The sequence below is a fragment of the Macrobrachium rosenbergii genome, chromosome 28 (assembly GCF_040412425.1).
Source record: "Macrobrachium rosenbergii isolate ZJJX-2024 chromosome 28, ASM4041242v1, whole genome shotgun sequence".
Lineage (NCBI taxonomy): Eukaryota > Metazoa > Arthropoda > Malacostraca > Decapoda > Palaemonidae > Macrobrachium > Macrobrachium rosenbergii.
Genome location: NC_089768.1, coordinates 31220013 through 31231310, shown reverse-complemented (window position 1 = coordinate 31231310; position 11298 = coordinate 31220013). Strand labels below are relative to the sequence as shown.

General features: G+C 37.6%; 1 protein-coding gene across 10 annotated transcripts in view; it reads left to right on the top strand.

The window, feature by feature from the left end:
* The window catches only part of LOC136854203 (uncharacterized), a 471644-nt gene that overhangs the window by 455284 nt on the left and 5062 nt on the right, over positions 1–11298 (top strand). The gene's annotated exons all lie outside the window — the stretch shown is intronic.

The following is an 11298-nucleotide window of genomic DNA, read 5'->3' as shown; positions in this document are numbered from 1 at the left end:
GAATTTTTGCTGGTTATGCACTATGGCAATTTTTTTTTTTTTTTTTTTTTTTTTTTTTTTTTTTTTTTTTACTGTGAAACGAAAATTAAAAAGTAGTTTGTTGAAATACGGGAGGTTTTTCTCTTGTCTTCCTGGGGTTGATTGAATAGCTCACTTTTGAATTATAATATATATATATATATATATATATATATATATATTTTATATATATATATATATATATATATATGTGTGTGTGTGTGTGTGTGTGTGTGTGTGTGTGTGTGTGTGTGTGTGTGTGTTGGAGTGTTTGTACTTCAAAAATTGAATCATGAATGGCTTTTCTCAAGAGCAGCAACAAGTGCAGCAGCGGCGACCAGTGGCGAGAGAAAACATTAGGAGGGAGAGAGCAATAAATTCTCAGAAAAGCGGAAAAAGAACAGATAAAGCACTAATGCCCCTTTCTGTCTCCCCCTCTTTAGGTGGAAATTCTTTTATTTCGAACAATTTCTTTCTCCTTCGTTGTCTCGAAAAACAAAGCCGTTTCGGGAATGAATTCTTACATTTTCTCACTTTCTTTTTATTCTGGAATGCTTGAAATTTGAATACAGCTGTACGTCGACTGTAGATTGATCAAACGCTCCTCTTTTGTCCGACATCATTGGTTAGGCTGTAAATCAACTTTCTTTAGGAACAAGAATAAACTTTTGCGAATTGATTTGAGAGAGAGAGAGAGAGAGAGAGAGAGAGAGAGAGAGAGAGAGAGAGAGAGAGAGAGAGAGAGAGAGAGAGTGGTGGGGAGGGGACAGTGTTAATGGTGAGAGTAGGATAAAGTACAGTGCACTAAATGTTCTCTGAACTGTACTTTTTTCTTTATATAGTTATAATTGGATTAGCTGGACAGTAAATATGACGCTACGAAAGTGGGATGAAAACCAACTAAATCATTAGCTGCAAAGCAAGTTTTTAAATGAAAATAAAATGCCACTGTATTAGACATTCTGTCTATATATATATATATATATATATATATATATATATATATATATATATATATATATATATATATATATATATATATGTGTGTGTGTGTGTGTGTGTGTATATATATATATATATATATATATTGTATATATATGCGAGGGGGCGGGGTAGGGTTTGCATTTAATGTCTGAAGCGTGTATTAGTGCATGCGTACTTTCACTGACATACTATCAACTAGTCACATTGCCAAGTCATATACCATAACGTAAGAATCACGTATTGACTTTGACGAGGAGTCGATCAGAATTTGAGAGAGAATTGTCTAAATTCAAAAAGTCAGAAAATCAGTTTGAAAAAAGTGACCTTGAAAACTAGGGAGAAAAGCTGTGGTACGTCTTGGGCCGTAGACGAGAAGTGGCCGAACTATTGCTCCCGCCTTGCCCCTTAACTTGGAAAACTGGATTACCATCTGACAAGATAAATGCCCTTAATGGCGGGTCTAAATATCGAGGAAATGGAAGTGGCGGACAATCCTGTAATCGCGCCTTCCAGCATCCTCTAACTCCAACTGGGAAAAACAGATTATGGGAGATTTTGAAGGGAATAAAAATACCAGAGAACTTTTCGGATAAAAGGAAGGCAATTAGTTTGTTTCGCTGACGCCGCTGACGGAAGAGGATAGACTGTAAGACAGTAAGATTCATGAGAATTTAAAAAAAAAAAAAAAAAAATGAGCGCATGGCAGTTTTGTGTTGAGATTTTGTCGTAGTGAACCGTGATCAAACTGTGGGTTTGAAATGTGATTGCATAACGAACATAGGCGCTATTATGGTATAGCCCCGAGTGAAGAGTGGACGGTAACGTATGAAGATGACTGAAGTTGCTAAAACAAGAAATCTTCCAAAGATTGTTGTTATATTATAGCTATTATAATTTAAATTAAAAAAAATAAAACATCTCTTCAAGAAATTTCGTGAAAGTTCAGGAATGCTGCAACGATCCAGTTGAGGTTCCTGAATTTTAATAGCATTAAAAAAACTGAAAGCGTTATAGTAATCATTATCACTCCCGTAGATACAGCCTTGCATACAAAAAACAAGTAGATTCTTGTAAGTATTTGATAATTTGGTTTGCAATTGTTGTAATGAGAGAGTACATGCTGGGTTTTATCAGTATTCCCTAACGCCAGTATTATGTAAACCAATATAATTGATTTTATCGGTTGGGTCATGCCCTCGTTACCATACCATTTAAGGTCTCTTAATAAGACGGGTGGCTATTTTTATTTCGTAAGAAGGCGGAACGAGTAGCCGGTACAAGGATTGTTTGTATCTACATATTATATTCCAGAATAACAGCCATGTCGATGGTAAAAAAAAAAAAAATCCAATACGGTACCCTGTGGAACACCAAACACGAAAGGTTTATCCCTCCTAAAAACATAGGAAGGGACTCTGATGCCTCTTACTTCCTAGATGGCAGTGTTTGACAATAAATCCTTTGTGGTTAACCGAGTCAGACACACCTCCGAGCGATTTGAATCAGCCTGGGCGACTTCCTTTCATCTAGGATGTTGGTAAAATCTATTCACAAAAGCATTGCAGTCGCGTATGACAGTGAAATGACGTTCATGCGGCCAAATTTAGCAAGTCTGCCAGGTACCTTTGTGGTTGCTCCTAGATTTATATCAAAACTTTTAGGTAATTGTATTGTTCGTCTTTGACTGCCCTGTCTTTCGAGCGTAATGCCTGGTTTTGGGTGTTATTCATTACGGTTCATTTAAAGTATTCTATATTACTTTACATTGTATCGTTGTTTTTCATAACACTCTATCTTGATGGAAGATATTGAGACCCATGAAAGACATCAGCACACCCAGTTAAACTTAAGTTTATACACCTGTTAAGTGTCACAAGAAGTGTCATAGCACTGCTCATTAGTTTTATTTTCATTGCTCATTTATACGAAAAACTGGTCACTTTATTAGTTGTGCCGGAGATCTAAAGGTTCGCTTTTCAGAAAAACTCGGTTTGAAGCATCTTAAAATGATTATGTTCAATTTTAATTTTTTTAATTTTTCAAAATCTTGTGTCTGCTGACTTCCTGCTTTTATTTGCAAAATGCAGATAATTCTGACGAAGCTTCAGTCAGCGGCATGGAATTTAAATACTTTCATATGTATGAATAGAGTATATGTGCACAAGTTAATGTACATCAAAGTTTCTGTTGACTTTGACATTTGACCTTTCTTCAACATTCGACATTTTATGAGAATATCATTGTTATCCTATTATCTTGGATTTATAGGTTACACCAGTCAAGTCTTGAAAAGACTGCCCTTTAAGCTTAATAAGTCAGCTCTTCAAATACGGGAGTACCGTATTCATTATGCGCCATATTTATTTCTCATTTCAGTGTTATTTCGATGCGTTATGGCGCTTATTTACACTTATGTAACGGGGGAATGGCCCACTTAATCAAGTCATGAATCTTCAGTAACTTCGACGATCGTTCGAGAATATCCTGCTCTAGTTTATAACAAGTACAATTAGAATTGGAAAATAAAATTTAGGCCAAAGGCCAAGAGCTGGGACCTATGAGCCATTCAGCGCTGAAAATAATGTTGAAACAATTGTTAGAAGAGGGTGGAAAATAAAATGGAAGAAAGGGGATATGAACGGAGTTATAGCAAAAGGAATGAAAGGGGTTGCAAGTAGGGGCCGAAGGGACGCAGCAAAGAATCGTAAGTTAATGCATACCGTGCACCACATGAGGTGCACTGACAGCATTACCCCCTATGGGGAAGTACAATTAGAACTTGAGCTGCATTTTCACTGCGTCTTCAAAAGGTACATGCATGGCAGAGGCTAGGTTAACTTTCAAGATCAGGAGCGAGAAAGAAAGCTCTGCTCTAATCCTTCAGTTTTCAGTGACGGCAACTTATTTTTGTTTTCGTAACCTTATAGTCGCGTTCGTTGAGAGTAGATGGATAACGATGAGGTTGTGTTGATTGCTATAGTACTTTTGTAACCCTTGGTTATTGTCGGTTTCACTTATGGGATGCAAATAGAAAGGTGGTGCGTGTGTGTGTTTGTGTAAGCATACGCGTGAAATATTACTGGGTGTTTTATGATACAGTATTTTGTAAACTGACGCGTGTATATCCCTTAGCACACATGTCTTTAAATTCATTTTTAAATTGCCATTATTTGTAAAAGTAGTGTAATTAATTATCAAACCAGATTTTATATATCTCTCTATCTACATATATATATACATATTCTGCATGTATATAAAATATAAATGTATTCATATGTTATTTCTGCTGGTCAGTGATTAGCTACTTGTAAATAACGACATTTAGACTTCCCGTATTCTGCTCAGTAGTCAACCTTGTCTCACAACTGGCCCTTACATAAATATGCAAAAATGAAAGTCCTTGAGGTTCTTTTGTCAGTGTGCCGGGATATTACGTATACTAACGTTATATATATATATATATATATATATATATATATATATATATATATATATATATATATATATATATATATATATATATATATATATATATATATATATATATATATATATATATATATATATATATATATTATATATATGTATATATATATGTATGTATATATAAATGTATATATATAGTATATAAAGATTCCAGGGCTGTATATATATATTAAAATATATATAACTTAGAAATTCATAAGAAAATGAATACAAAGATTCCAGGGCTGTCGTAGGATTAAAACCTAGTAATCAACATACGAATAAGGATACAGCTGTTAACCTTGAGAGAGAGAGAGAGGGACGCTACGCAAGGAGGGACGAGAGTAGACATGGCAACAAGTTACTGTTATAGGAACTTGCCGTTATGTAATATGCGCAATAATTCCTTTTTAATGTTTATGACATTGTATATTCTTCAACTAATATGGGTATGAAGATTTCATCATTGGATTATTTTGTCTTTGAGAATTTAAACGTGTAATAAAAGTTAATATACGCAAATTTCAGTGGGTAATTTTTTTACGTGAAAAAAATTGGATTTTGTACAGTATATTTACGTTACAGTTTGTAGTGTAGAAGAATTAAAGTAGGGATAAGTGGAATTATTTTAACAGTGAGCGCAATGATAGTAATATTAGGATTGAAAAAAGGAGAATGGTAGTATAATCAATGATAGGGACTAGACAGAAAATCCATTTCTACTTTAGTAAGCACTATGTCACAAGCCTTTAGTTCATATGCAAGGTATGAATCATATTAATCCACAGAGGAGAGTAATTACAGTATGTTTTCTAGATGCAAACTAACGCCCACTTAGGGAATATGATATTGAGTAGGGAAGACCGGGTTTCAACAACTCTTTGTCGATTTTTTTTTTCTCCATTGCAACTTTTACCCCCTGCTATAACAGTTTGGTTTCAGGGAATATCTGAAAGTCATTGGAGACAAATATTAAAAGGTTATTGAATGATTTAAGGACCTTGAAATCCCTGAAATCGTACTTCAAAGAATGCAAATGGTTCTAGGTATTATTGCGATTTACAGATACCGCAATTTATTTCATTCAGTTCAGGGGTGTTGCTTCACACCGTCACCTTAAAACAAGACTTTCCTCAGTAAATAATTCAACATTAAGGCAAACAGCCTCTCATGTGTGTTCACCCATGATGTTAGGTGTTTAGACCAATAGTGTGACGAATTGCTAACGCGTTACCTATCATAATGTCTTAACATCATTTGTCTTGTTCACTTTACCTGGGAGACAATTTTGATGTGAAATGGTTATTGTATTAGTTTAAAAAAAAATCTACCTCTCATTTTAGTACTGCCGTAAAACAAGAAAAAATATGGGTATACACATTATGCTTTATTTTGTAAATATCCCCTTGGTGGTTATTCTTTGGAGGTACATGTTTAATGCTAAGAGCAGTAACCAGTACTAACAAATTCTGAATTACATCTTGTTACAAGACAGATTTGCTTTAAGCTCAATACACACACGTGTAAAAAAGGTTACACACTAATCTTAGTCGTCAACTCGAGTGGGTTGGAATCCTGTCAGGAAAAGGGTAATTTCTTCATTTATATCATATCAATGTCAAGGCTTTATTGTTAGCAGAGAGACCTATTGAAGCACATAAGTAAATCCTAACCTTTGGTATGTTTGATGGCAAGAATTGGTAAACCTAACCTTTGGACAAGTGGTCAATGAATTCAAATTTTTTGTTGTGTGTGCTTCACCAAAAAGAGATGACATAACTATAAATGTATTCGATTTTACCAGTTCACATTTAAAATAAAGTTTGAAGTGGCCAACCGCATGAAAAGCACAAAAAATAATTTTTGCAAATGTACGGGGCTAAAATCCCATCTCTCACCTTTAATTAATGCAGTATAAAACTTTGATTTAACACCATGCCACTTAAATTGTCTTCGTAAATTTTTTTTAATTCCATTTTTTCCCCCCATTAAGTGTTTATGCCCTTCAATCCAACCTCCTTTGTGTTCATTACAGGATTCTCCCCGTTGTTTTCTTTTCAGTGTTTAATTTTTTGTGTATTGCCAGTTGCTTGTATCTTGGTCCATCCTTAAAGAATAGTCTTTTAGTTACCTGGCTGCCCCTAATATTGTTTTTCTTGTATTCCTGATACTCCCATAACTCAAGAATTACAAGACTCGCAACATGGAAGTTCCTGCCCCATCTGGATCTCAGACTGTCACCTCCTCAAAGAGTAGCTGGTCTAATTGTCTTCCACCCTCATGTGTTAATTCATAGGACAAGATGTTACTTCAGTTTTCCCTGGTCATAGAGTTGTCCATTGGATTTTTCCACCAGCTTTCTTTAAAGTTCGGAATCTGCTTTCTGGCAGTTGAAGTATTTTACCTCAATCTTATCTCACCCAAACTCGTGCACCCTTCATGGGTAAAAGAGGTTTCTTCTGACTTTTTAGTCTCTGAGATCCATGTTTGAAAAAAAAAAATTACATCCAAAAATCCCTGGTTCTTATTGTCCTTAGAAGTCTAAATGTGAGCAGTTTGTGGACCTCCTCAACCTCCAGACAGACTTCCAGTGTAGCTAGCTACTCCTTTTTCAATCTTTCAATGTATTCCATCAAAATTTGGATATCTTAAAAATTCCAGCTAAGTGATAATCCAGGTGTCCTCCAAGAGGTTTTTATAAACAAGGTTGCCTTACCCCACCCAAGAAATCCATCCAACTTCAAGTTCTAAGCCCAGCCATGTGGATTAGGTTTGTAACTGATGTTGAGAACTTAAAATTTTGTACATTATCATTGGTCAGTGTAAAACACTGTTCTGAGAAAAATAATATTAAGTATCTATCTTCAAGGATTACAGGGTTGCTCTTTGCGAAAGTGCATATTTTGTGATGAAATTTGCACTCCCATTTCAGTAACAGGTAGAGAATAAGTGAGACCTTAACCTAGTTTTCCAGTCTCAAATAGTCTACCTACAAATTCTTTGCAAAATTTAGCTGTCAAAATTTTATTCATATCCAATAAAGTCCATATCCTGAGGTTGGTTATTAGAACCATGTCTTTTTCAGGAAGATGCCATCAGCTTCTTGGTCATAACTGTCAGGCTAGTAGGATTTAACAAAAAATTGTAATTTTGTATTTTTTTCCTAGGTAACTGTATATAAGCTAGAGCATTTAATATAGGAGTATCCTTCAGCACAAGCTGGAGCAGTCATTGAAATGGTAATGAAGTTAACTGGTGGTTGGGGGTGCACAGAGGAATGGCCCTCACTTCTGTACGTCACCATTGACTTTTCCTTTGGCTGTGAGGACAAAGTAAGGGCAGTTGAGCTGTGCTCCTTTTGGCTTTGGTTTGTATACTTAGGAAAAATAAAAATTACTTTAAAAAATTTTTTATTTGTTCTTAGAGAAATAAAAATCATCACCCTTTATATAGGAGACTTTCTCCTGTGTAAAGGGACTGGAGTTGAGTTATACCTGGAGATACCATGCTCCCAGCTGTGAATGCAGGAGAATGTCATGACTTCTGTAACCTCCTACCTGGTCTGGTTATCAGAGCAATAAGGCTCTGGGCCAAAGTATTAATGTAAGGAAAATTTGAGAATCAGTGTTCAGGTGCCTCCAAAGAGGATCGTATGGTGGAAGGCAGATAATTCATGCTTTTACTAGTATAATGGGTTCATAATAATCTCTCCCATCTTTTAGAAGAGGGAGGGCAGGGGGAAATGCATCCTAGTAACAGAAACTAAGATTTGATCCTCGATGTGTTGTCACCCATTTCTTGTCTGACCCCAGCAGGTACTTCAGCCTAGACACTGCTCTGAAAAGAGATAAGAGATACAAGGAAGGACAATACAGTCACTCGACATTCTCACATCCAGATTTTCACTCGGATGAGATACATTTCTGTCTGCCCAGTGTTCAGGTGCCTACACAACCTCTTGACCAGCCACCCATTGAGGAGGAGGTATCCAAGGCCTTGTGGGTGAAACCCAGCAGTAGAGTGAGGTAAAGGTAGTCTTCCTACCATCATTACCTGAAATACCAAAAAGTTCTTCCAAAAAGTGAGGCTTCCTCTGAGGAGGAGGCATAGGCCTGCTTGATCACCTCATGTACTGAGAAAGAACGGGCATTTAGGCACCACCGCCTAGCACTTCCCTTTACTAATGAAAAGATGAAAAAGCTTCCACACTTGCCTCAAAGTGCAAACCAAGCAAAGAAACATCTCATCCGTCACCACCAACAGACTCTTGGAGGGAGGGATCGAGAGACTTTCAAATGCCTCATCAGGAACAGATGGGTTCTGAGTTTTTGCAACCAACTTGGGAACAAAACCAAAGTGAGATCCCCATATCTCCAAGTGCCGAACAAATTGGGAAAGTACATGCAACTACTCAACCCTTTTCGCCAAGGCCAAAGCTAAGAGAAAATTAGAGGCTTGAAGGGTGCCTTAGTCTTGTTAAGGCTCAGCAGAACAAGTGAGGCATCCCACTCAAAAGAATGGAGTTCACAAGGAGGGTAAGGCTGTTCTAAGCTTCTCAGCATAGATATAACCACCAAAGTGGCAAGATCCAGCCCCTTCAGTTTGGATACCTGCAACAATACTGAGTGTTAGCTGTTTACATGCCAAAACTCAGAGGAGTTTGTCCCAACAAAGGTAGATTAGGAAGTCTGCAATCTATTGAATAGACGCTTCACCAGAGAAATACTCATTCTATAACACCAAACAATGTGGTGGTGGTTTTCCTTTGTGTACCCCTGAAGAGGGCACAAGAGGGAAAACCTACCTTGTTGCTAGAGTGCATGTGGTTCACATACAGCATGAACAGGTTGCATGTGTGCCTGTGTGTGTGTCTCCTTGTAGGCATGGGGAGAGGGGTTGTCCCAAGCAATCATACACACATGGTCCCAAGCCTAAGCTCAATGCTGTAAGTCGCAGATCATACCTCTCGTCTAAGTTGGAAGGCAGAGGCACCAGCCTTGCCAGAGGCCAGATGATCACATGCTGTTGATCTAGTCTCTGCTCTCCTCTAAGAAGTATGAGCTCATGTGAGGACCTTTTCCCTGTATGACCTTCTGGACCTTTATGTGAGGCCTTAGATTTTCTCTTCTTCTTTGCCCATGTGGTGGAAGTGTGTCTGGGGATGAGGAGGAGAACCATGACAAGATTGATGAAGACAAAAACGACAAGAAGGAATAATTGAACAAACACCCAGCCCGATCAATATGTAACAATTGGCCCAGGAGGACTTTAACATTTTAACTAACTCAATTTACACACCTGTTCCCGTTGCACTTCTCACCCAAGTCAGCTCATGACCACAACAAACAAAAGAAAGACTCACAAACCGACCAACAAACTGCAAATGAGAGTGCTCACAACCTTCAGCCATTTCTTTTTCAAAACCTCTTAACTACCAATCTTACTGTACATATCCTTTCTTCCCCTTTTACCTTTTCAGTTACTATCCATCTTATAAATATAGCTTTTTGTTCAACATCATTTACCTCCTCATATACATTGTTTTCTCTCCAACTTTGTAGTCCTTTTTCTTAGCTTCAATTACGCTTTTATTCTCAAACCCCAGTAAAACTTCTTCTCCATACATCACAGGCCACTCTTCAACTTGTCCTCTCCATCCTTTATACTTGCCCTTTATCCTGCTAAATCTAGGAAATTCTCTTCTCCACTTCCATTCCATCCCCAACTGCTTACTGTCAGATCCGTTCATTTCTGACTAGCCACGCTTTGCTACCACTTGAACAAACACTCATCCTGACCAATATTAACAATTACTCAATTTACACGCCTGTTCCCATTGCACTTCTCGCACAAGTCAGCTCATGACCACAACAAACAAAAGAAAGACTTGCAAACCGATGAACAAACCCCAAACGAGAGCGCTCACAACCTTCCGCCACCACCGCTGACTCGTCACTATCTCCACATCACCGTTTTACTAACTCCCATCTTCCATATGTCTTATGACGTCACAACAACCACCATGGTGCCATTCCAAACATAATGAGAGGACTGGCTTTACAAACGCCCAATGAAATTAACAGTGTACTTTGTCTACATTTCTTAAATGTATAATGCCTATACTTACTTCACTAACCCAGAAAATGAAAATAAAATAATGATTAAATTTATAGAACTGACATAATCAACAACAAGAGTGTTTCTTGCCTTTTGCTGATTGTTCACGCCAAAGGGAAGATTGAGGCAAGAAATGAAGATGAGGTACCAACTGGAGGATCTGCCACTGGAAGGACTACTACAAGATGATCCCCTCCTTTGTATAGCAGACAAAGATGCTGGGACAGCTGCAAACACCACACAAAAGGAAGGTGCAAGAGAAAGAGCTTCTCCTCCTCCACCAGGTTATCCAGAGATACCACGAAAGACACTACCAGGGATGTTATTAATTAAATAAACTTGGTCTACATCTTCCGCTGGTACTCCAGAGACCATGTCTTTGTTGTACCGTAAACATTACAATCAGATGAATAAGAGGGCTAGGTAACATATGAAGGTGCACCACCACCAACAACCGTATAGTCCTCTGAGGAAAGGGCATGGCTACACTACTTCTCCACTTGAGTGCTAACCTACCACAAAGAGGTAGCATTACTGGAAGGGAGATAGGAATGGAAGATGGCAGAATAAGAGAGCTAGAAGGATTTGGGGGGCAAAATTCCCACCAAAGATGATGGCAAACACTTGGCCTCCTTACTTCTCTCACTGTGGGGATGACCAGCCAGCGTACTCTTTGCAGGGGTAAGAGGAACAATATACTTGTTGTGATCTACC